We start from the raw sequence: 20,488 nt of genomic DNA, 5'->3' as shown, positions 1-20,488 counted from the left end.
ATCTCATCAAGAAATGGTTCACTTAACAAATAAGTTAATGGGTCTGTAAATGTTTCTGCTTTTTCTCACCAGCCCATTATGCTGCTGTTCATCGCATGCTGTATAGAATGATCATCATTGCCGTTCTGTGATGGAGATTCTCCTGTGAACAGGGCTTACTGTGGGGGAGATTTTATGGAGAATAATTTCTGATATGTTTAGGGGGACAGTGAGAAAAAAGTAGAAAAAGTGGCAGAGACAGCTTTTATCTTTTCATTTTCCCTTACATTCTATAATATTTATAAAAACTAGATTGCCTTCAAATTCCTGTTTTTCTTATTAACAGCTCTTTGTTTATTTTGTAAGTAAGTTTGAGGAATTAGTAAGGAAGCTTCAAAGGAAGCACCATTCTCTGTTAAGCAAACTGACCAGCTCTGGTTAGCCACGGGGAGTAGTGACCCCAGATTTGCTGTTTCAGTCTATCCACCAAACAGACAGATGACCTTTTCTATTTTTTACTGTGGAAGAAAATACTGCATAATAACATATAGACCTAACAAATCTAGGCAACTATGGAACTTTATAAATTAGCATACAGCTGTAATTAGTAATTATAGATAGTAAATTAAATAGAAAATAACTAAAATAATATAATACATAAAATGACAAATAAATAAATTACATGTTAACTTAATGTTTGTATATAAATACATACATATACATAATAATTAAACTTAACTAGACCAGTGGTTCTCAAAGTGTGGTTCCCAGACCAGCACCATTGGCATCACCTGGGAGCTTGTTAGGAATGCAGTTTCTGCTTTTCCTGTCCTGAGGTATGTGGTGTTGGCTGGTGGGTCTAGACCCAAGAATTGAGAACTTCTTAGCATGGGCCCAATGCACTCAGAGGCTTGAGTAACCATGCCACAAAATTAATATATGGAGTTACACTGTAAGTGCTATGGATATCGTTGAGATTATCATGATAAAATGGAAAGAAGGGAGGAAGCTGAGAGGCTCATGAATGTTCTAAGAACGCAAAAAAGATGATTGGTCTGCAGGCTAAGCTCTACCACAAACAGTGCCATGTTTAGAAAATACAAATGAAAAAGACTATCGAGATGCATGAACGAAGAAACACCAAACAAAAGAATGACTGACTACAGTGTTCTTTGAATCTAGCAATGATAAAAAGACTTCAAAAGGCACAGTACCTGCACATCTTCTGGACAGAGAGGGACAGTCCCGAGCTAAAGTACTTTCCAATATGATTAAACAAAAATGAAAAGAGTGGGAAAATGGGAAAGCCCTTTGCCTAAAGTTTATGCCCAAGGATAAACAGAGGTATTAAAAGTTATTTGAACAGGAAAGAGAAGGAAGAAAGCCTGGAAGAGGATGGTTACTAAAGTGGCTTTGTTGGAGATGGCTATATTTGAAAACCACCTAAATATGAAAGGCCAATGTGTTTGTTTCAAGAAGGCTCATGTAACACATCCTGTACTGAAAGCCACTCTAGGGAAAACAGCTGTGGTTAGCATTTCTTGCTTGTTTTCTAGCTGCAATCACTTTGCAGTGAGCATCAGTATGTGAACATGTGTCAGAAAGTCATGTGTGCCTAGACTATACAAGGCTACAGGTACTTTCCCTCAGGGCAGATCACTTGCCTGCCACCATGAGGGGTGGTTTTCCTAATTGTTCACCTACTACCGGGAAGGGCAGTTTTCCCCTGCCTGTTTGCCTGCCTCTGTTGGAATCCAATAAATGGGAATGACCCAGTGCTTTGCAGTTCCACAGTTCTTCTGTCATCTGCCCCAATCCAATGTGAACCTGCCTGGCCTTGACCACCAGCATTACACCTGGCATAGTGGGCAGGACTCAGTTCAGACTGGTAGGGAACCAGCATTATACCTGGTGCTGTGAGCAGAATTTGGTTCAGACCATTATGGAGCTGCCAGCACCCTTGAAGAGTAGGATAGAAGAGTGGCTGTTCTTGAGCATGTGGTTCCCTGTAGCTATCCTATTGTGGGCCATGGTGTGGGTGTTTTGTACAGCCCTGTGAGCAGAAACCAAAAGTTCTGTGCAAGAGGCTGCCTGAGTACGAGTGCTCCAGTGTGAGCTGGAGGCCAAGTGCTGACAGCAGCAAAGGTAGAACAGTTGCTGGAGAAGGAGCTGCAAGTTTCACAGCTCCAGCTCGAGCTGGAGGCTGAGTGCTGACAGTGCAGGTGCTGGAATGGTTGCTAGAGGATGAGCTGCATGTGTGCCTGCAGAGTGGCTCTGAGTTGGTGGTGGTAGGTGTTTCTGACTCCTCTTCCTCCTCCTCTAAGAAGGAGGTTTGGGCTGAAGCTGCCTTTGGTAGAATCAGAGTCCAGCGGGTGGTTACCCAGAAGGTGAAAATCCAGCAGCAGAAAGTGCCTCAGGGGCAGGCATAGCCCCTTCTGCAAATAACTGAGCATTCTGTGGTCCAGCCCTACACCCAGACAGAGTTTATGGAATTAGGGGTGAAATTCAGGCAGAAACCCACTGAGTTTCTGGCAGCTTGGTTGCGACAGTTGTGCAACTTAGGGGTGGATGGTATCATACTGTGGAGCAGAGATGGGGAAATTAGCTGTCATTACCATGCATTCTTTCTTGAGGCAGTGTTTTTGGGGTTTTTTCTTTTTTCTTTTTTACAGAGACAGAGAGAGTTAGAGAGAGAAATAGATAGGGACAGACAGGAACGGAGAGAGAAGCATCAATCGTTCGTTTTTCGTTGCGACACCTTAGTTGTTCATTGATTGCTTTCTCATATGTGCCTTGACCGTGGGGCTACAGCAGACCGAGTGACCCTTTGCTCGAGCCAGCGACCTTGGGTCCAAGCTGGTGAGCTTTGCTCAAACCAGATTAGCCTACGCTCAAGCTGGAGACCTCGGGGTCTCGAACCTGGGTCCTCCACATCCCAGTCTGATGCTCTATCCACTGTGCTACCACCTGGTCAGGCTGAGGCAGTGTTTTTAGAACTTCATGACAACCCATGAACTCATACCCTATTAGAATGGGTGATGGCTGCTATTCGTATGGCCTGGCAGAATGCCAGAGACTTGCCAGGGGCAGTGGGTCATATATTGAGTTGTAGCAGGTCCTCTGGAACTGGGTATGAGGAATGCTGCTTTCAACTGGTGGTCCTGGTGTCCAAATGAAGAAGTATTTATGGCAGGGCTGAAGGACTTTATTCTCCTGCATGCTCCATCCACCCTTTTTGGGTCATTGGTGGCTCTCTTGGGTTCCTATGTGTATCAATGCTGTTACAAAGATGGTGGCAGATTTAGAAGAGGTAGAAGCAGTGTGGCATCATAAGGGTGTGTGGGCTACTGCCTGTGCTGCCCCCCCTGAATAACAAGAGAAACAGGACTACCCAAACACAGATGTGGGTAGATTTGATTATGGCGAGGGAAGATCAGGAGAAATTAGATGGTAAATCTAATAAAGTCCTATTAGAGCTTTGGCAGCAGCTTTAACCAGAACAGACGTTCTAGCTACTGAAAAAGCAGAGGAAACCAGCGGCCCAGGCCAAGAAAAAGGTTGGCATTTGTGCCACATGGTGGCAAGATTACACATTAGAAGCAGCTTCCAAGAAAACGGTTGGTGTCCATGCCTCACGGCTACAAGATTACATGTTGGAGGCAGCTGTGGGAGTGGAGGATCCCCAAGACCTGCTGTTCCAGTTTGAATAGGGGGAAAGTTGAGGAACGCATCTAACAGGGATGGTGGCAATTGGAGGTCCCATGTGGAACTGGCAATCCACCAGTCCCTTTCTAGTGTGCATCAGGTGTTGGCCTTAGTAGATATAGGTGCTTTTGCAGCAGCTAAGAGAACTGTCAGAGCAGCACAGGCCTTGAATGTGGTTGGCCCTGCTAGGCCCTGTGAGCTTGATATCCATGTGACTTCTGAGGGGTTTGGATAGAGCTTGTGGCACCGGACAGATTGCTTATAGCAACCTATTGGGTTTCAGTCTCAATTCTGGAAAGGCACTGAGGTCCATTACTCATTGGTGGAGAAATAGTTGGCAGCTGTGTATGCCACCTTCCTAGCCACTGAGACTATTTGGATGGACACAGGTACAAGTCAGAGCAGCTAATGAGCAGAATTAAGAGCTGTATAGCTAGTTGCCTGTAAAGAACTTTCACCTTTGCTGATTTGCACAGACAGTTTGGTTTTCTATCATGGACTAATCATTGAGCTATGGTATAATGGACTTTTGGAGCAGGTACTGTGACAAGAGGGGTTGGGCACTGGCTCCCTTGCTGGATGAATACACTGCCTGTGGATAGAACTCCAAATTTTGAATGAGCGACCCCAATGGGAGGGGGGTGTCCAGCACCTGTGGAGGCCCTCTTCAACAGGGAAGCTGCTCCCATCCAGTTGCAGAGATGCACCAAGGACACTTTACTTAAGCTGGGCTTTGGACGACAGGGCAACATGCTCCTGCCTGCCCCAATAGCCCTCCTTAAAGGCCAATGGCTTCAATGGACATGGCCCTGGACTGTACAGGCCCCCCACCTTCAATGGGTGGCCTTGTTGGCACTGTGGGGTAAGGGGCTAGGGACAGGTCTCCAGTTAACTCCCTGGGCAACTGGCACCAGGGTGCCTAAGGTAGAAGTGTATTATCCCTTGAGTGTTCAGGGAGACAGCACTGTGAAGGGCACGTTTGTAATTTTTGTCATTTTTGGAATAGCTTGTACCTTAGTAGTCTGTTGCTATAGTCTGTACTGTTTCTGTTTATGTAATGTACCTCATTCCTCACACAGGGACCATAGTGGGAGATACTTGTCACATAGATTGTGAGGCAAGCAACCCTAAAGGGGTAGAGTGTAGGGAAAAGAGCTGTGGTTAGGCTTGCTTGCTTGTTTTCCAGCTGTGAGCACTTTGCATGATTAGTGTGTGAGCATGTGGCACAGGGCCACATGTGTGTATAGCCTATTTAAGGCTACAGGTACTTTCCCTCTGGACCCACCACTTCCTCATCCCTGCAAGGGGCAGTTTTCCTGATTGTTCACTCACTAATGTGCAGTGTGGTTTCCTGTTTGCTTATCTGCCACCACGAGAAGCAGTTTTCCCTGTTTGCTTGCCCCACTTCTGCAAAAATCCAATAAATTAAAATGGCCCACTGCCTTGAGGCTCTGCATTTCTTCTGTGGTCTGCCTAAATCCAGTGTGAACCTGCCTGGTTTGGACCACTGACATTACACCTGGTGTAATGGGCAGGATTTGGTTCAGCCCAGTATTAAACTGGCATTACAGCCACCTTTTGCCTGCCTATACGTGGTGCAAAGAAGAATCCCTCACCGCCCACATTTATACAATTTTGGGTGTAATTACCAAAGCTACTGACATCCAGTGAACGTGAACTAGGCCTTGTAACACAAGAAGGCAAGGTTATTGGGGGAAAATATGCCCAGTTATCAACCATCCTAAAAATGTTGGATGCATAAATGTAATTATACTGGCTTGACATCAAGTAACTCATAATTACTGAAGACTATGCACCCATCTGGAAATCTCTTTTCTGTGATGTTTCTGAGTACTACCACAAAGGTAACATGTCTGCAGTCATCAAGATAACTATTCTATTGTAAAAAACATTAAAATGGCCCAGTTAAAAAAGAAAAGAAATGCAGTATCTACTGAATTAGAAACTCTGGTAATGGGGTCCAGCAAGCTATTTCAACAGTTCCTCCAGCTAGCTGGGATGTAGTAGGACCCATGTTTTATGTTTGGAAACCACCATGTGAGCACTGGTGGAGTGCCCTCTAGTGTTGCAAAATTGCATTTGACAAATTATTGAGCTTGGCCTAGAAATCTTAATGTAAAGATGGAAATGAAAGAATATATGTGGGTGTTTAAATATATATATTTATTTCAAAGGTATCTTCTCTCACTACTTCTTTGAAGACTTTTTCTATGCATATTTATATAAATTTTAGGAAATATTATCTCTACAACTTGAATTTTGGTCTCTTTAGACTTAACATTGTAGAATAAGGATTGTTCATGTCATTAACATTATTTTGTGAACTTAATATTTAAAGACTGTTTAGTAATTAAAAAGTTTCTCCATTGATTTGAGAGAGCAAGAGAGAGAGGAAGGAAGAGAGAGAAAGAGAGAGGAAGGAAAAGGGGAGAGAAGGGAGAGATAGAAAGAGAGAAGCATCAACTCGCCCTTCCACTTAGCTGCTCCATTTACTTGTATACTCATTGGTTGCTTCTCCTGCTTGCCCTGACTGGGGGTGAAATCTGTGACCTCACTGCGCTGGATGATGCTTTAGTCACTGAGCCACCTGGCCAAGGCAAGACTGCTTAATAGTTTTTCATTTCAATCACATTTTCCAAAATTGTACTGTGGAAGAAAGGATGGGGGAGCAGTTACTTGCCTACCATGTTATTTTTGTAATTACTTAGCTAATATCTTTTTATGTCACCAAAAAATCATGGATGAATTTAGTAAAACTGTAAAGCAAGCAATAGTATGTGCTTAAAAATGTTAACTTATTAGGATTTTGTGCTTCTCGTTTCATGCATCCTCCTTTGACACTTCCTTTTAGGTTTATGTACATCCCATCTCCTCAATTTATTGGCCCATGTCTCATTCTTTTGTCTAGTCCTTTTTTTATTCATTTCTTCCATCAAATAGTTTTACAGTTGGGCCTATCTTGAAGCCTCTAAAAGCAGGAATTTGAAGTCTATAAGCAATTGAAGAAGATATTTTGGGACTGGTTAGCTTTTCCTTACCCTTACTTTCAGCATGCAGGCACCTGTTTACTTGAGCTTAGTGGCTAATAGAGGTTCTGTGGGGTCAGGTGAACCACCGTTCGCTTACTAGCTTTGTATTTTTGGCAAATAAATCCCTTTTAGCTTAGGTTTTCTCATCTCACAGTCTAATAATCTAATAGTATCTTATTTATAGATGTGAACATTCCATTACTGTATATATAAATTATAATTTATAGATGTAAGCATTATATTATATTTAAAGTTCTTGAAACAGGCAAAACTACAAGTCCTGGAGCATTCCCTTAAGTATTAGCCCTGGAGATGACTTCTAGGCTTCAGATGAGTTTCATCTTCAGGCCGAGAAAAGCAGCAAATCCAGACACGGTAATGCATGGCTGAAGTTAGGACCAGCTGCATTGACTAATGTCCCCTGACCTGGTGCTGGCCAATCAGTAGAGACCATGACCTTGAGGAGACAGGGGAAAGCTGATGAATATTCTATTGAGATCCTCCCCAGCAACCTCCAGATAAAGCCTTCCGGATGGAGGATGCCTGGGCCTTTCTCCACCCACTCTCCCCAGGCATCTTATCCTTACCTCTCACTTTCTCCTAATCTTCATGGCCTTGTTTTCCCTCTGTTACTTGTTTCCTAAGCCTATTTCTTCTACAGCTCACTTCTACCTCTGTGGCTTTCTAAATAAACTTTCTCTTATAGTCTGAAAAAAATAAGTGCTGGCATAGTGTCTAATTATTCTCAATAACTATTAGCTATTACTATCAGAGGTAATACAGCTAGAGCCATCTTTGTTGCTGAGATTGATTTTAGAACTTAATTTTTGTGACTATTAATTGTTTATATTTTATGTTAATAAAAAACCTGGATCTTTCTCTTACAGTTAAATTTAACCTTTAAAATGAAAACTTTTAAATTTTTATGGAAGAAATGTTTTAAAAGGCATCCTCTCAAATTATTTAATTTTTCTTTTTTAAAACTCAAATTCTGTCTTTCATAGGAAGTTATCTTTTGTAGAGTACTTGTGTTTTCACTGTCTTTATAACATTACAGATTTTCCAGAAATTGCAGGGAAAAATATATATTGGTGTACTTTTAATTACAAGCTCATTTAATGTTTTCCTTGCAATCTTTGATTTGCTTAGTTCTTAAGCATCATAACTTAAAATACTAATCAAAAAATAAAAGAAGCATGATTTGATTTTACTTTTATTTTGTATACTTTTTTGGATTTTGTGCATGTATTTATTGAAGTCAGAATCCTACTTAACATGAGTATACTCATATAAGTGATTATATTAATTTTGATATTTGTCTCTCCATGTATTGAATGAGCAGTGTGAAACATTTTGGCCTACTCAGTTCTTTTTTTTTTTTTTTTTTTGTATTTTTCTGAAGCTGGAAATGGGGAGAGACAGTCAGACAGACTCCCGCATGCGCCCGACCGGGATCCACCCGGCACGCCCACCATGGGGCTACGCTCTGCCCACCAGGGGGCGATGCTCTGCCCCTCCGGGGCATCGCTCTGCAGCGACCAGAGCCACTCTAGCGCCTGGGGCAGAGGCCAAGGAGCCATCCCCAGCGCCCAGGCCATCTTTGCTCCAATGGAGCCTTGGCTGTGGGAGGGGAAGAGAGAGACAGAGAGGAAGGAGGGTGGGTGGAGAAGCAAATGGGTGCTTCTCCTATGTGCCCTGGCCGGGAATTGAACCCGGGTCCTCCACACGCCAGGCTGACGCTCTACCGCTGAGCCAACTGGCCAGGGCCGGCCTACTCAGTTTATTCACTTACTTAACAACCATTTATCCCATAAAAACTATTTGTTAGCATGTTTGGTGTTCAGTGTATAAGCATGGGTAAGATATGGTAGAGTTTATTCTTTTGTGGTGATGTTTCTAAATAAGTAATTTTGAAGCAATATATGCTGAGTATTATACAATAGAGGTATGAAGAAAATGTTATAGAATCATGTGGTTGGCACATTTAACTTAGGTGACAAGCAAGGAGGACTGATTGATTGATGGTTGTGTAGGAGGCCATGCAATTAAGGTAAGACTTGTCAAAGAAGCCAAGCTTGAGCTGGGCCTTGAAGAAGGGAAACAAGTTTGCAAGGTGCTTCAGGCTGGTGGTGTGAGGGAAGAGAGAGGGGGATGTATAAGGAGCACTATTTCATCATTTGTAGGTGATACAGGAATCAACTGAGAAATGGAAAACTAAGGAGAATTCTGCAAGATTGCCAGATACAAGATCAGCTTTAAGAAAATTAACAGTATTTCTTTATATTTATCATAACCAACCTGAAAATATAATAAAAATCCATTCACAATATAATCATATTACCAAGATATCTAGGAATATGCAAAATCTCTATGGCAAAAACTTTGAAACCCTAGGACAAGATTAGTTCAATAAATGGATACCCAAAGCATATAGGACAAGTTAGTAAATATATGCTAGTTATTCCTTAATTAATATATAATTTGCTTTTTTTTTTTTTTTTTTTTTTTTTTTTTACAGAGACAGAGAGAGAGATAGGGACAGATAGACAGGAGTGGAGAGAGATGAAAAGCATCAATCATTAGTTTTTCGTTGAGATACCTTAGTTGTTCATTGATTGCTTTCTCATATGTGCCTTGACTGTGGGACTACAGCAGATGGAGTAACCCCTTGCTTGAGCCAGGGACCTTGGGTCCAAGCTGGTGAACTTTGCTCAAACCGGATGAACCCGCGCAGAAGTGGGCTCAGGGTCTTGAACCTGGGTCCTTGGCATCCCAGTTCAATGCTCTATCCACTGCACCACTGGCTGGTCAGGATATAAGTCACTATGCTAATTAAAGTTACAGTTGGATTTTTTTGAGAAATTTGATAAACTTATTCTAGAATTTATATGGAATAGCAAAGGTATAAGAATAGCTAAATCAGCCATAAAAAGCAAAGGGTAGGGATTTATCATACTATATATTAAGACATATTAAAAAACTTTCATATTACACATAGGCAAATTAAATAGCTTAGAGATTTTGGAGACAGGCCATGTGTATAACTGATCCTCATTAGTCACAGATTCTATATTTGCAATTTGGCCTACTTGCTAAAATTTGTTTGTAAACCTCAAATCGATACAGTGCTTCTGCAGTCATTTTACCAAAATTCAAAAAATGGAGAAAAATTTGAGTCACCTGATGAGCAGAAGCATGTTCCCGGCTACCCACGGCGATGCTCTGTCTTGTTTCATGTCTCATACTGTAAATGTGTCCTTTCCGCAGTCTGTTTAGAGCCATTTTTCTGCACTTTTGTGCTTTATGATGGTGACTTTGCTGTTTCAGATGGCACCTACACATAGTCCTGAAGTGCTCTCTAGTGTTCTTAAGCACAAGGAGGTGTGACGTACTTTTTGGAGAAAATATTTGTGTTAGAGTTTCAATGCTCAGAATTAATGATAATGTTAAGTAAGATGTTTTTAAACAGAAACACACATAAAACAAGGCCAAGTATTGATTATAGTGGAAGTGTTGTTTCTGCAGATTCACAGGAACTGTATTTCTCCTAGGAGCAATGGTTCAGTAGTCACTGATTCAGTGTTTCTGGCAACTTGATAGCAAAACTAATAAGACTTGACTGTATATTTATATCAGTCAGAGCCTAGTCAAGAAATCAGAAACCATACCAGGAGGTTCAATAAAAATAATTGACTATTGGGAAATGACTAAGTTGGTGTTGGAGGGTTGAAAAACTGATGAAACCAGAGAGAAAATAGGGAACAGCTATCATCCTTAGGAGAACACAGGGTGGAGGTTGGGGTTATTAAAACCTTTAAGCATGAATAGGGGTTCTGTCTGGAGCAGGGACTCAGTTGTCTGAGGAGAGAGTACTCTCAGAATGTGGGGACATAGAGAGGTCATTTCTGGGAGTGTGAAGGAGCTGACACTGGGCAGCTGTTGCTAACGGGTTGCAGACCACTGCTGCATCGAGCTGTATGGGTAGCAAGGAGAAAGGAAGAAGCAAATCCCATAGAACTCTCTTGCTTTCTACTGTCCTTGGAAGAAATCAGCAGTGAGCCAGCTGACAAAGGAGAGTAGTCTGTTGATTCAACAACTCCAATATCACAAAGTGAAGCATAAGAGCAGAAGATTTGGACCGAGAAACAATAGTTTAATTTATAACACAATATGAGATATTAATATACTGTATAGTAAAGATAGCATTACAAATTTCATGCATGCTCGCAAAAAGACATGCATAGCAAAGTCATCAAGAACACAGACTCTGAAAAAAAAAACAACCCAAAAGAACTCTGGAATGAGACAATGTAGATTTGAGTTTTGGCTATCCTACTCTTTGTGTGGTCTTGGCCAAATTATGTAATCTCTCTGTACCACCACATTCACCTCCTAGGAATACCAACATTGGACTGTTATATGAGCAAGAAATAAACATATGTTGTTAAGCACTGAAATTTTTGGGTTGATTGTTACAGTAAATAACATTATCCTAAGTATTAATGCACGAGTGTTTGTTGCGGTGTTTTTTATGGTAGGTGAGTCAAAGGCAAGCTAGGTGTCTATCACTGTGAAGGAAGGTTAAATATGATGGATGCACAGCATGGAGAATTATACAATAATTTGAGGTGAGAACACGTGAACATGAATGACTTGTAAAGTAATGGTGCTGAGTTAAAAAATGAAACAATGCAGTATAGAACACTAATGCCCTTTATGTGAATAAAAAATATATGTATGTGAGACAGTATGTATATTTTTTCCAGAACAAATGCAAACACAAAGATACATTTGGGTTATTAAAATAGTTGCTTCTTGAGGGTGTGAGGAAAGAGACAGGTTCAAACTAAAAAAGACTAAAGTAACAAGAGAAGGGTGTTGCACAGATCAGTAGTGATATTTACCATAAACTGAGGGGAATGTGATTGGCTTACTCTTCTACCTGAGAGGAAAAGGAAGAAAGATCAAGATCAAATGTGTTATAGTAACAAAACAGAAAATTAATTGGAATGAATGTAATGATAAGTGCAGAGCACAGGTTGGAAGAAAATTCTAAAGCTCTACTGAGGTGAAGAACAGATGAGTAAATAGAAAGACAGTGCTTTTTTTTTTTGTTCTTACAGACTTTATTTTTTCTTAAATTGTTCCATATATTTAGTGCAATCTTAAAAGTATTAATAGGATTGTTTTGGAAGCTGAATAAGCTGATTCTAAATTTCATGTAAAAATAGATACCTGTGAATAGCTGATAAGATTATGAGAAAGAAGAGTAGTAATAATGAGTGAGTAGTTCTAACAGTTATTCAAATGGGGAAGTATAAAAGGAGATTTTATAGTGATATAGTAGTTGAAAAACTTTAGTGATGGTTTTGAATCAACAGGATAGAAACCCCCCAATAGATCTCTCTCTATAGTCTATAGGAAATGCGTGTGCTGTCAAATTCATTTAAAATTAGTGAAGAGAAGAAAATCTCCCCCAAATAATGTTGGGACACTTAGCTGTTTATTTGGAGGAAATAAAATGGGATCAATCTCATTTCTTTTATGAGAATCAATTGAAAATAGAGCAAATTTAAACATCCCAAACTAGAAGTATTAGAAAATATGAGTATATATTAAAATATTAGAATTACTAGATGATTAAATAGTTTACATCATCATCCTCTTCATCATCTTGGGGTATGAAATGCTATTCAAGTAAGGTACAAAACATAGATCCAATAGGGGCAAAGATTTGTATTTTGGATTACATAGAAATTATAAATTTCTGTTTAGTAAGAAATACCCTAAGTAAAATTAAAGAATGGGTGATAGACAGGCAGGAAAATGTGGCAACATCTATATGAGATGAGCTAATTTTCTTAATATATGAAGGGGTCTTATAGTTAAATATGAAAGCAGCCAGTGGAAAAATAACATAACACAACAGGGCATGTGGGCATGTATAGGAAATGATATACAGTACAGAAATGATCCTATTATTACTCATGATTAAAGAAACACAAATTTTACTTTTTAAAAGACACCACCTTTCACCCATCTGATTGACAGAAAGAAAGAATTTAATAAAGCTTGACCTGTGGTGATGCAATAGTTAAGGGCATGGACCGGGAGCACTGAGGTTGCTGGTTTGAAACCTCGGGATTGCCTGGTCAGGGCACATACAAGAGACAATCAATGAACAACTAGGGTGAAACAGCTATGATCCTACTCCCCCCATAGAATCAATAAATGAAATCTTTAAAATGAAGTTTGGTAATACCAAGATTTGGTTAGAGTGTGGACAAAGGAACATTCTTTTTTTTTACTTTATTTATTTATTTATATTTTACAGAGACAGTGAGTCAGAGAGAGGGATAGACAGGGACAGACAGACAGGAATGGAGAGAGATGAGAAGCATCAATCATTTTTTGTTGCGTGTTGCAACATCTTAGTTGTTCATTGATTGCTTTCTCATATGCGCCTTGACCGTGGGCCTTCAGCAGACCGAGTAACCTCTTGCTGGAGCCAGTGACCTTGGGTTCAAGCTGGTGGATTTTTGTTCAAACCAGATGAGCCTGTGCTCAAGCTGGCGACCTCGGGGTCTCGAACCTGGGTCCTCTGCATCCCAGTCCAATGCTCTATCCACTGCGCCACCGCCTGGTCATGCAAAGGAACATTCTTATGGATTGGTTGGAGGGCCTTTGGCAGAAGCTCATTCGAAAAAGAAGAGTATGGTTTGTGTAGAAACTGGAAAGTACTCTGTGTGTGTCTGTGCTATTACCACTGAATTATAGCCACTAAGAGATAGGAAGATCTCTTGTTCTTGGTATATTTGTATGCTATATGAGGCATTGGTATTTGGAAAGAGAGAAAACCCAGATGGTAAAAGGACTTTGAATGTCAAACTAAAGAGTTTATAGTTTATTCTGGGAGTTCCCTGAAGGCTTTGTATGAAAATTGCTAATTAATCAGATTGTATTTCAGAAAGAACTATGTGATAGTAACATGGTAGGGCCTATGGTGTGGTGGAAGTTGTAATATTGAGAATGCTAACAGTTACAAGATTACTTAGAAAGTATTTCATTAGCTCAGGTGACCATTGATAAGATTTTGATTTGAACAGTGGGAATGGAGAGAATGAGAATTTTAAAATCATTAGTATTTATTTGGTGACTGGGTAGGTGGGGAGAGGGAACAGTTACACACGATTGTTTCCCAGAGGCCAAGAAGGAATTTGAGGTTGTTTTTTATTTTCTTATTTAAAAATTTTTCTGAAGTGAGAAGCAGGGAGGCAGAGAGACAGACCCCCGCATGTGCCCAACTGAGATCAACCCAGCATGCCCACCAGGGGGCAATGCTCTGCCCATCTGGGCTGTTGCTCTGTTGTAACCGGAGTTATTCTAGCACCTGAGGCAGAGGCAATGGAGCCATCCTCAGTGCCTGGCCCAACTTTGCTCCAATGGAGCCTTGGCTGTGGGAGGGGAAGAGAGAGACAGAGAGAAAGGAGAGGGGGAAGGGTGGAGAAGCAAATGGACGCTTCTCCTTTGTGCCCTGGCTGGGAATCAAACCCAAGACTTCCACACGCTGGACCAACGCTCTATCACTGAGCCAACTGGCCAGGGCTGGAATTTGGAGTTGTTTTAAGGAGTTTCAAAAAGTAATTCTACTCACTTTACAGCTTCTAAAAATAATCCTACTTACTGTTGATTAGGTGCACCTTATGTATTTATAATAAGACAAACATTTCTAGATTTTGGGAATTTGGAGTGGCATGGTGCAGGGTTTAATACTCAAGAGCCTTTTGAATTTCCTAAAACCAATCTCTAACATTGGCTTTGGAGCAAGTTCTTCTCCTTGCCTTCTTGTCTCTGGCTCTGTTTTTCCTTCTCTTTCATCTAATTCTCCATCTCCATCTATTTTTTTCACCTTGACTATCTTGGCTCTGTTACAATATTAATTATCACTGTTTTCTGTTTTGGGACTTAGAGGACTCTGATGTGTGACAAGTGTGACAAGTGATAACACTGAAGAAATAAAAATATTTTGTCCTTAGAGCATATGAGATAGGCAGATCTTACTATATAAAGAGCCATATAAAAAGTCAGTGTTTCTATTAGGTGAGTATACAGTTAAATGAATATGTGGAGACTGTAAATCCATTATTTTATCAAATACTATGTGTCCTAAGACAGTAAAAACTTAAAAATAAATTGTAGTGACAATACAAGTGATCTAATCATGTAAAAATAGAATATGGCTAATCTGTATTATCTCTTTATGTTTATGGAATCCTTACCTGAGCACTGTCAAAATGAAATATGTATTTAGAAACTTTTCCAAACCTCACTATTAGACTCACTATTAAAAAGTTGTTTCTAAGTGCTATAAGTGGATTTTATATACTTAGGGAAGCAGCTGAATTATGCTAGAGAGCCAGGGATAGCCTTGGGATTTGATGATTTGTCGCATACAAACTGGAAAAGGTATCAGGTTCCTCTAAAAATGGGAATATAGAATTCAGGAAGCTGAAAACTGGAGTGTTGTTTGAAATTTTGTACAGAAAGGAATCTCATAGCCCCTTCCCAGTTGTTTAGGCCTCTCAATAAAATGCTGGGGACAGGGAAGCTCTGATTTGTAGTGCTTGCCAATTTTTGTGGTGTAAATACTTTTAACAATGGCCATTTTCAGATTACTTGAGGGGGCAAATTTGGTTATTTTTCTCCTTCTTTCTGCCTATTCCTGAAGTAAAACTGGGTTATGCAGCATTTGTATCATAAAGAACCCATAGAAAGGAATTTAATCAAGTTCATAAACATTGAGATTACATGAGCAAATATGTTCATTTGTTTAAATAATATTTAATATTAGAAATGTGAAAATATAAACTTGATTTATGAAACCATGAAGTCATTTAAAAAGTCTTTGTAGGTGTTTTGTAAGGGATAAGGGAAGATATAAAAATCTTTGATGAGGTTTAGGCACTAATTACCAGTATTTCTTTTTTTTTTAAGGTAGCATTTCTAGAAGTTTTAATGCTTTTACTCAGGGGTCCCCAAACTACGGCCCGCGGGCTGCATGCGGCCCCCTGAGGCCATTTATCCGGCCCCCGCCGCACTTCCAGAAGAGGCACCTCTTTCATTGGTGGTCAGTGAGAGGAGCATAGTTCCCATTGAAATACTGGTCAGATTGTTGATTTAAATTTACTTATTCTTTATTTTCAATATTGTATTTGTTCCCATTTTGTTTTTTTACTTTAAAATAAGATATGTGCAGTGTGCATAGGGATTTGTTCATAGTTTTTTTATAGTCCGGCCCTCCAACGGTCTGAGGGACAGTGAACTGGCCCCCTGTGTAAAAAGTTTGGGGACCCCTGCTTTTACTACTTAAGAGTAGGTCTTTGTTGTTATTTCTCCCATTTAAAGGAATAAAGACAAAATATCAGTACAGTCTCAAAGCAATATCTCTAAGCCTCTTTATCCTTGGCAGTTTCTTTTGGGGTATCATTCTTCTTTTATTTCCCCTCTTTGAGGTTTGCAGCTGTGAATTATTTGTGTTTTTGATTGCCATTAGGTTGGATAGCAAAAACTACATGATATTGATTCATGCTTTATCTCACCTTCTTTAGAAAGAGGAACAAAAGCTAGAGCTGGCCTAGTCTTACCAGAAAAGAATCTTCTAATAACCCCTTTCATCTTTTACTCAACTTCCTTGTCAGTCTTTTTCTCTGAACATTTCCTAAACTAGTGAGTAGTCTGGAATTCTGTGAAATTCTGCTCTATGTAAACCTCAGTGCTGAGTTTTAAAAGCTTGATTCTTAGTGTTTGTATTAGTTTCTGAGGAAAAAATATCAATTTTGTGTATGAACAAGAAGAAAGTGTTGAGATTGTTAATAGAAGTTTTAAGTCATTTAAATTCATAGTTAGCAATTAGAATAAGAAAGGTCTGAGTCATGGTCTAAGTTTTTTGTTTGTTTGTTTTTTATGAGAGGAGGGGAGATAGTGAGACAGACTCCCAGATGCTCCCCAACTGGGATCTACCTGGCAACTCCCTTCTAGGGAAGATGCTCAAATCAACTGAGCTATTTTTAGCACCTGAGGTTGATGCACTTGGACCTGCTGAGCTATCCTCAGTGCCTGGGGCCAATGCTCAAACCAATCGAGCCACTGGCTGCGGGAGGGGAAGAGGGAGAGAAGCAGATGATTTTTTTTCTTGTGTGCCCTGCCGGAATCGAACCTGGAACATCCATATGCTGGGCCAACACTCTATCCACTGAGCCAATGGGACAGGACCATAGTCTAGTTTTTAATCTATTGAGATTTTACTTATTTTTGAATCACTGGTCTTAATTAAGTTCTTTTAGAAGTACCTTAAAATCTCTAATATCTAGTTACTGTTGCATGATTCCTGAGACATAAATTTCTGATTTTCACATGGTGCTAATATATCTATGTTTAATGATATGAATTATAATAATAAAACATTGAACTCTTCACTTATATCATTAAAAGTAGCAGCACAACCAAACAAGGATCATTCATATTCAGGAGGTGCCATATAATAAAGGTTCTGTTTATCCAGCTGTCTAGCTGCAGTCAGTGAAGATACCTGCTTTTGAGAATATATGAAATGGCCTGACCAGGCGGTGGCACAGTGGATAGAGCATCAGACTGAGATGCAGAGAACCCAGGTTCAAAACTCCAAGGTCGCTGGCATTAGCGTGGGCTCATCTGGTTTGAGCACAACTCATCAGCTTGAACCCAAGGTCGTTGGCTTGAGCAAGGGGTCACTCAGTCTGCTGTAGCCTCCCAGTCAAGGCACATATGAGAAAGCAATCAATGAACAACTAAGGTGCCACAACGAAGAATTGATGCTTCTCATCTCTCTCCCTTCCTGTTTGTCTGTCTCTATCTGTTGCTCCTTCTGTCTCTGTTCCAAAAAAAAAAATATATGAAACTACTTTTTACAATTTAGGATATAGAATTTGCACGGATTACTTGAGAAGACCTAAGCCTGCAATATGCAAAAAAAAAAAAAAATGCCTTCCCCAAACCTTTTCACCTATGTAGAAACTGATGTTTATAATCTACAGCCTCAGTCAGACCCAGTTCCCAAGCAAATCCACTATGGAGATGACATCTGGAATTTTTGTCCCATATCTGGTGTGCCTGGTTGAAGCCTGGACACTGTTTTTGTGCATTGAGTCACAGCCTTCTTTCTAACTTTTCACTGTTAAGTCTAAGTTACTGGATTTCTGTCCAGTGCACTTGCCTTGGTTGGCTTGGACTCTAACTTCCTGTTAAAAGCTTACTGGTTTCCAGATGAACAGCCTGAAAGAGGACATCACCATCACCTCACAGTGACACTGCTGGGAGGAGACTCTTGCTGCAGTGCCCCACTCACTAGATTGTTGGTTCTTGGACATTGTCACTGGTTCTAATTAAATACAACTTTGCTATATCCTCTTAATCTCCAAGCCACTTTGGACAGCTATCCAGGTCTCTTTGGGGTTTAGCCCTATTATTTTGTCAGTTTGTCTAGCTTTATTCTTGCTTGGCTCCTTACTGTTGCTTGGTCCTTTCTCTTTCTTGTACTTGTTCACTGTTAAAATTAAGGCAGAGCCTGCCTAAAATACAATATAAACTTTATAACATTTACTAAGTAGTCAACATGATTAAAAATAGCTGCCACTTATTGAAACCTTAAATGTCTGAGTCTAACACCTGTTCCAGAAAATAAGGTCCCTATATTCTTTTAAATATCTAGATGCCAAGAGTTCAAGTCTCCATGTCTTAATGCTGGAAATCAGCTCCGTAAAGTATTTCTTGGCTATTTCTGAATCATCCCAGAGGGTTATGTTTGAAAAGAGGTCTGTCATGGTTTTCCATTCTAGACACCCTGTCGGGCTGCTGCACCACTGCTTTTGCTCCTGTTCTCCAGGTAGATATTTCATGTGACTTGGGAAAACAGGCCTTTTCTTTAACTTTCCACAGCATAGGATTTTAACTAGAATTTTCAGAAAGAGGCAAGATAAAGAGATGTTAGCACATGTAATAATTACAACAGTAATTGTGGCTACGCTCAGTATCCTGGTCTAAGTTCTGGGTCATTTTCAAGTATCATTCAAAAATGTTCCTCTAACTTGTTTCTGCCTACCACTGTTACACACTGGCCAACTTGCCATTCCACTGTGGGGTACTCTCTGGCTTGTCCCTCTACCTGGAGTCTAGGCTCCCAAATCAGGGAACTTCTTCCCTGGGATAAATAATGAGAGTAATAGCCATTCTTTTCAGGAGAAATCTCAGTCCCTCATCCAAAGGATATGGTCTGGTTCTGTGGGTGCCCATCCTCCAGCAATTACCATAGCTGTCTATAATAGATTTCCTAGAAATCTGAATTATTCTCTTAAAAAAAACATGTTTGGGACTTTAGTAGTCCATTCTAGGTTAAGCTATGCCATACCAGTTAGAGCTTTTTACGGTTTACCTTTCTGCCTCCATTCTTCTGGCTCTCCCTCTCTCCTCTCTCCCTACTTTCTCCCTCCTTCCCTCCCTCTCCCCTCCCTTCCTCCCTTCCTTCCTTCCTTCCTTCCTTCCTTCCTTCCTTCCTTCCTTCCTTCCTTCCTTCCTTCCTTCCTTCCTTCCTTCCTTCCTTCCTTCTTTCCTTCTCTTATTCTATCATCTATCATCTACTGTATTTCCCCAGGTATAAGACATACCTTAATTTTGGGGCCTGAAATTTGAAAAAAAAAAGGATTACATAAAGATATTGAACTCAAGTTTTATTCATCATGAAGTTCATACAATTCCTCATCACTGTCAAAACTCCCATCCATTAGCTTGTCCTCATCTGTGTTTGATGAGGAATCACTGTCTTCAACAATGAGGCAATATCGGGAGGGAGGATGCATTTGGGGCTACACTAGAATCTATGTAAACACAATAAATTAAAATCAATAAAAACAAAACAAAAAAACAATGAGGCAAAAATAAGCACCAAAAAGCAGGAAATGCAAGTAAAAAGACTACAACCACTATATAAGACGCACCCAGTTTTTAGACCCCAAATTTTCGAAAAAAAGGTGCACCTGATACAAGGGGAAATATAGTATTATCTATCATCTATCTATCTATCATCTATCTATCTATCAACCATCTATCTCTCAATCATAGATATCTATACTCTATCTATTTTATTCATTTCAGCCTTGGGGCTCTTGTAAACATGCAATATTTTACAGCAAGTTCCTATTCTTTACTCTTGCCCTAAGGGTAGGCAGTAGTTGTGGGACACATTCGGCAGTTAATAAAAGAGGCTTAGAGGTTTTGCAGTGTGTGGCACTCTCCTCTAAAATGAATTGTCCCACATCCTTTGCAGCTTTCAAATATCCCACTATACATTCATGTGGGTCTTGCTTATGTCAATTGAAGAAATGCCCAAACCTGTAAGAATTTTTGTGATTATTTGAGCAAAACTGACAATTGCAGGGAAGCAAAATCTCAATGGATTGAGAAAATGCTCCAAAAAATGATAGTTTCAGAATCAATGATATCTATCAGAATCCAAGGGGAAAATGTGAGAGGGTTACATGAAATCCACTGCTAGTAGATGAGGGAGGCAGGAGAGAGCTAAGTGGGAAATCTCTGGGATTAGATAAAAAGTAAAAGGAATAAACACATACGTTTTTTTACATAGGCAGGTATGAAATAGTTAACAGTTAACAACATGATAATAAAAACAATGAGGGTATTTGTGGGCTCTGCTTTAGTGAGGG

General features: G+C 40.0%; 1 protein-coding gene and 1 pseudogene across 1 annotated transcript in view; both read left to right on the top strand.

Annotated features, from left to right (window-relative positions):
* Positions 1 to 20,488, top strand: part of CTNNA3 (catenin alpha 3) — a 2,095,157-nt gene that overhangs the window by 19,040 nt on the left and 2,055,629 nt on the right. The window lies entirely within an intron of this gene.
* LOC136313645 (ribosome biogenesis protein NSA2 homolog) lies at positions 901 to 5,466 on the top strand (annotated as a pseudogene).

This window comes from Saccopteryx bilineata, chromosome 9 (assembly GCF_036850765.1).
Source record: "Saccopteryx bilineata isolate mSacBil1 chromosome 9, mSacBil1_pri_phased_curated, whole genome shotgun sequence".
NCBI classification, from domain to species: Eukaryota; Metazoa; Chordata; class Mammalia; order Chiroptera; family Emballonuridae; genus Saccopteryx; species Saccopteryx bilineata.
This window is presented reverse-complemented; position numbering and strand designations above follow the sequence as displayed.